General features: G+C 44.8%; 1 protein-coding gene across 2 annotated transcripts in view; it reads left to right on the top strand.

The window, feature by feature from the left end:
- Positions 1-2,390: 2,390 nt before the first annotated feature.
- The window catches only part of TIRAP (TIR domain containing adaptor protein), a 37,429-nt gene continuing 33,819 nt past the window's right edge, over positions 2,391-6,000 (top strand). For both annotated transcript variants that reach the window (XM_033946184.1, XM_033946183.1), the window contains exon 1: positions 2,391-2,541. The gene's annotated coding sequence lies outside the window, so the exon portion shown is untranslated. The remainder of the gene's footprint in view (positions 2,542-6,000) is intronic.

The raw sequence follows: 6,000 nt of genomic DNA, 5'->3' as shown, positions 1-6,000 counted from the left end.
TTATGTAACTGATTAGTGGACCATAAATCTTCCTACAGTTCTTCTTCACTCAGAGAGTGGTAGAAAACTGGAAAGCTCTTCCAGAGTCTGTTATAGGGGAAAACACCCTCCAGGGATTCAAGACAAAGTTAGACAAGTTCCTGCTGAACCAGAACGTACTGCAGTTAGGGCACTGGTCTTTGACCTAAGGGCCACCGCATGAGCAGACTGCTGGGTACAATGGACCGCTGGTCTGACCCAGCAACGGCAATTCTTATGTTCTTATTTCACTCAATGTTCACATTCTCTGGTGTGAAAACTTGGAACAACCTCCCTACAATCATCAGATCCGTTTCGCAAAAAACTAAAGACCTTTCTTTTCGACCCCACAAACTCTACCGGCAACTAAACTCGACATCCATCTTCGTCCATCAGACTTAAACACATCAGACTCCCAGAGAAATAGAAGCACTTACCACTCTTCTTTCTAATACCACCATGGAACCAAGTACTCAGCTAACCACTAGCTAATAACTGAAATAGATTCTACCGCATGACATCTTATTGAATTCTCTAGCTCTCATGTTGCAAATATTCTTCCCTTAATGTTCACTCAATGTACCTCCAACAGCTTCACTGAGTTATATCAAACTACCTCTTTAATTGCATAATATGATAATCTCTATCTTAAAGAATCCCAAACGTCTTAATGTATCTCTAATGCATCCTTAAACTGTAACGATTATCCATACCTGTACTGTAATGCATATCTAATTCTCCAACTGTACTGTAAGTCACCTTGAACATCTTTAGGCATAGTGCGACTCATAAAATCCAGATTAGATTAGATGGCTTTTTACAAACAGAGGCACAAAATGTATAAAAACTTTGCTGATTAACCATTTTCACTTACTTTTTGCCTATGCTAAAAAAATAGAGACAAAGATTTTGTCAAAAAGGAGGGTTACTAGTGAAACTGATCTTCGCTACTGGATGGTTCAGGGCACTCAGGCCAGCCTAGGGTTACCATTAGCCCTGGAAAACCCAGACATGCCTTCTTTTTAAGGACTGTCCAGGCCCGAACAGTTTTTTTTTGTAAATGGGAGAGTGTCTGGGTTTAGCTGGCTCTCTCTCTAGAGAGCTGCATGGAAACAGAGGCAATGGGAATCATGCAGGGATCCCCTCCCATGCACTTACTTTCTTCAGCAGTGTTCCTTCCTACACGCTGCTGGTGGCTGACCTGGAAGCCTTCCCTCTGATGTGTGTGAAAGGGAAGGCTTCCGGGTCAGCCACCGGCAGCGTGTAGGAAGGAATGTGCTAGCGGCCTGAAGAGAAAGGCTTGTAAGGTCTAGAAACATGCTGAATGGGCTGGGGAGGGGAGGGGGTATGGGAAGACATCCTGCACAAATTGGGAGGGGGTGTAGAAAGGGAAGGAAAGAGATGCTACACAGGCTGGGAGGGGTGTTGGAAGAAAGGGAGAGATGCTGCCAGTGGGGGAGGGAAGAAAAAGGGAGAATGTTTGGATATGGACTGCATAGAGGAGGGAAAAAGATATGGTGCATATGGGGACAGAAAGAAAGTGAGAAAATTGTTAGATGGTGGTGGAGAGGAGGGAGGGAGAAATATTGGATATTATGGAGAAAGAAGGGTGGGACAGATGGAAAGGGATGCAAGAGAGAAGGGAAGAATGTTGGCCACTGTGGTGGAAGGAAGAGATGTGGCTTGTGGGAATGGTGGCACCATGGGGAGAGGGGGTTGGCAGAGATAGTGATTATAGTGGGTGAAAATATGGTAATGGAGAGTAGACTAAAGATAGAAGGGAACAGGGAAGAAGATGGAAATTTAACATGTAGCTGAAAAGTGAAGAGAAGGGAGAAAGAGAGTGAAATTTGAGTGGAGGAAAGAGCAAAATGGAAAGGTTAATGTGTCAGAGGCAGTCATAGTGAGAGAAGAAATGACTGATAGCAACCGCTTGAAGAAAAAAGAGAAATAAACCAACTTGATGGAAAAATAAATTTCAGAAAACAAAAGAAAGAAATTTACTGACTGAAAATATCTTAGATTTGGGGGTTGGGCCATGTGTCCTCTTTTTTTTTTTGTCTTCACAAATTTACCCTAGGTCGGCTACTCCGGCTCCACTAAAGCCAACAACCTGTTCAGCTACATTCCTCCTGCAAGAGAGGGCGGCTGCGAGACATTCGCAATTCAAAGCTCCAAACTTTCACTTTCTGTTCTTCCCTGACACTAACGAAGCTACACAGAGAAATCTGCTTTCCGCTGCCAACTTGAGACCCCCCCCCCAGCTCTCAAGTTAACACTGTTCCTCCCTCTAAAAACGGATTGCCCTGAACTGGGCGAAGCTAACAAGAGTCACGTCTTGGCCCCGCCTACTCTGACGTCGGCATTGAAGCTGGTTTCAGTGCTATTTTCCTTGAGCAGGGTGAAATCTTGTGACTGTTTGGATGCCACTTCTTGATGAGTTCCGTCTTTCTCTTTTCTGATCTCAGTGGAACACGGGGGAGGAAGTGGTTACGACCCTCGGACACTTGGCTTCACTTTATGGTAATGCAAAACTGATCATTTGTTTGAAATAAGAGAACGTTCCTTGAAGAAATTGTATTTTGGGAGCAGAGCTTTGTGGCTTTTTTTTTTTTTTTTTTTTAGCAAATGTGTATTTCTTATCCTACTGTTCCACTGTGCCCTTGCTTGGTTGTTGTTTTTTTCTGTTAATAGTGTCAGATCTTCAATGGAGTATTGTTTATAGACATTTTAAAGTAGTTGTTAGGTTGCATTTACCTTTGTAGTTTAGCTTGGAGCAGGGCAGGCTACACCATTAGGAAATATTAGGCAGTCACCTAGGGTAGTAGCTTTTAGGGGCCAGCAAAAAATAACTGTACAGTCAAAGCTAAAAAGTAGATCATTCATGATAGTACCAAAACTCAAAGAATCATCACTGAATACTTTTACCTTCAAGAATGATGAGCAATTTTCGGTTTACCTGTTTAAGTGGCTTTTGGAATTTGGCAACATTATTTGTGTGCATAAGATTATGCTATATATCTTGGGCTGGGAGGTGAGATAGGAGCTTGAAAGTTATTTGGGGAAGGTTGAAGATTCACTAGGACACCCAACAACCTTGTGCTCAGAACCAGATTAAGACATAGGCTACTAGGGTCCAAAAGTTTAAGGGTGGGGCCTAAAGGAACCATAGGAGAGGCTTAAGGGAGCTGACCAATTGGAATCTTAGGCCACTTCTAGTGCTTACCAGAATATACTGGGAGAGAGGCCTAAGATTCCGGTGGAGGCGGGCCTGCCGGCTGGAGGGACAAATCAGCACTCCGGCTGGCCAACTTAAAAAGGTACTGTGGGGCCCGGATGGGCTTTGGGGGCATGCTCTTGGGTGGGGGGTTCTAGCAGGAGGGAGAGGGCAACCCTCCAGCCGATGATCTTTGGGGGGGGGGGTGTTCCGGCAGAAGGAACTGGGCATCCTTGCTGCCGATGATCTTTGAGAGGGGGGTCCGGCAGGAGGGACTGGGCATCCCTCCTGTCAATGATCTTAGGGGGGGTTCCGGCAAGAGGGACTGGGCACCCCTCCTGCGAGGGGATGTCTTTGGGGTGGCAGCAGGAGGGATTGGGCACTCCTCCTGCCGTGAACATTCAGATGGTAGTGGCAGGAGGAATTGGACACCCCACCTGCCGTGGACATTCGGGGGGGGGGGGGGCAGACATTTTGGGGTTCCTGCAGGAAGTACTGGGCAACCCTCCTCATGGGGGGGAAGATGAGTTCCCTGTCATGACTGCTAAACTGATCTTGGCAGGGAGATTCCCTTGCTGCGATCAGCTTAGCAGCAACCCGACATGTGACATGGACGCCGGTTAGAGAATTGTGGTGTTAGGCTGGCTTAGGCGTCTGTCGATGAAGACAGACACGTTTCTATAAAGGACGCTTGTGTGTGATTCTCAAAAGCCGCTTATGCAACATCTGAGACCGGACGTCCTATACAGAATCTGGCCCTTTGTGCTTACTAAAAGTTTAACTGCTGAAGATAATACCCTAAACTTTTGAATAGCCATAAGGTTCATCTTTCGAAGCACATTGAGCAATATTGTAGTGGAGCATGGGTTATACTCTGAAAAGGGAAAACTTATCATATCCTCTGTGGAAGTTATGATTTGGGTTGCTAGTTAACTCCAATAGCTGTCTTATTTACAAAAGTGTTTATAAGCTGTGCCAAGGCTTAATTTGAAACTCACAATCCTATTAGGCACTCTAAGCACTTAAACACTCTAACCAACAGCTAAAAATCTTCAAATGCTGTTTAAACTTATATCATGCCTCTTATAATATATTTGAACCACATGTGGGGAATCTCAGAATGCCACCTGTTTGCTATAGTGTCATGCAGTACAGTATGGCAGCACTTGTCACTGGCTCACCCAATCGTGTATTTTTTAACCTATATTTTTTTCTTTTTTCTGAGTTTTATATTATTATCTTTTCTTGATATTTCTGCTCTTCATGCTATTTCATGTACTACTTAATAAATAAATAATCTAATAGTTCATATCAAAATCATTTCAAGGGTTTCATTTCATCATAAATTATCTATTCCATATAATTCATTGTCATTTCATTCATTTCAGTGGTTTTCATTATTTTTTCATTCCCCTAAAGAACATAAACTTAGCTTATTTGTTCAGTGTCGCTGTTACAGACAGGTGGCGTTCTGAGATTCTGAGTGTGGTTCAAATATATTATAAGAGGCATGATATACCTTTAAACAGCATTTGAAGATTTTTAGCTGTAGGTTACAAGACTTAATTTGAGCATATACAAGTTTTAATGGTATGTGGTGAGAATTTGTAGCAATGGGCTTTTTTTACCTCTGCCCGATAGCCACTTCAGTGCTACCATTTCTCCGCCTGATGACCAGCCAACCTGCACTGTTCTTATTGGCACTGTTCTTTTCTGGTCTGGAGCAGGGCCTTGCGCATCTGCGCATGCTCAAGGCCTCTGCTGGCTCCTTTCCTTTCCAACAGGATGAGGATGGGAACTGGCAGGCCTTGATCATGCGTAAATGCGTAAAGCCCCGCTCCGGCTCAACACACAGCATTGGCCTCAGCTTCAGACCGGAAAAGAACAGTGCTGGTCGGCCAGGGGGAGGGACAGATGTGCTGGTTATTGGGTGGGGAGGTGATAGCACTGAAGTGGCTTGGTAGGGGTGAAAATAAGTGAAGGTTAGTGGGTAGGGAGGTGGTAGGCCTGAAGTGCTTGTCGGGTGCAGTCAGGAACAGAAGTGCTGGTTAATGGTAAGGAGGTGGTAGGCCTGAAGTGCCAGGTGGGGTCAGGTACAGAAGTGCTGGTGAGCCGGGAGGGGAGGGAGATGTAATCTTCGGAAAGAGGGAGGAACAGAGGGAAGAAGCAAGAAAGATCAAGGCTCTAATATAAATAGAGACCACCCATTTTGGGTCCTTTTCTTGGCCCCAAATATCTCGATTTAAGAGGTTTTACCCAAAAGTTCAGGGAATTCAATTGTAAAAAATCCTGCTTACCGAAATTCTTAGTTTCCACCATCTCCTTTGAAGTAGTCCCCTTGAGAATGTATACAGCAATCCCAGCGTTTTTCCATGAGTCCATGCATCTATGGAAATCTTCTTTGGTGAGTGCTTTGAGGACCTCTTGCAATTCTGCCTGAATCTCTTCAATCGTGTTAAAATGACACCCTTTCAGTCGTAATTTCATTTTGGGGAATAGGAAAAAATCACGGGGCAAGGTCAGGCGAACAGGGAGGGTGTGTAATAACTGTAATGTTTCTGGAAGTCAGGAATTGTCGAAAAACAAGTGATTCTGTGAGCGGGCGCATTGTCATGGTGGAGCAACCAATTATCTCAGGACAAGCAGGCAGCATATTCCCACACATGGGTGACGTCACCGACGGAGCCCCGCAGCGGACAGCCTCGAAAGCAAACTTGCTTGAAGATCTCGATCTTTCGAGGGCTGCACCGCGCATGCGCGCATGC

The sequence above is a fragment of the Geotrypetes seraphini genome, chromosome 5 (assembly GCF_902459505.1).
Source record: "Geotrypetes seraphini chromosome 5, aGeoSer1.1, whole genome shotgun sequence".
NCBI classification, from domain to species: Eukaryota; Metazoa; Chordata; class Amphibia; order Gymnophiona; family Dermophiidae; genus Geotrypetes; species Geotrypetes seraphini.
The sequence above is the reverse complement of the archived record's forward strand: the minus strand, read 5'-3'. Positions and strand labels throughout refer to the sequence as shown.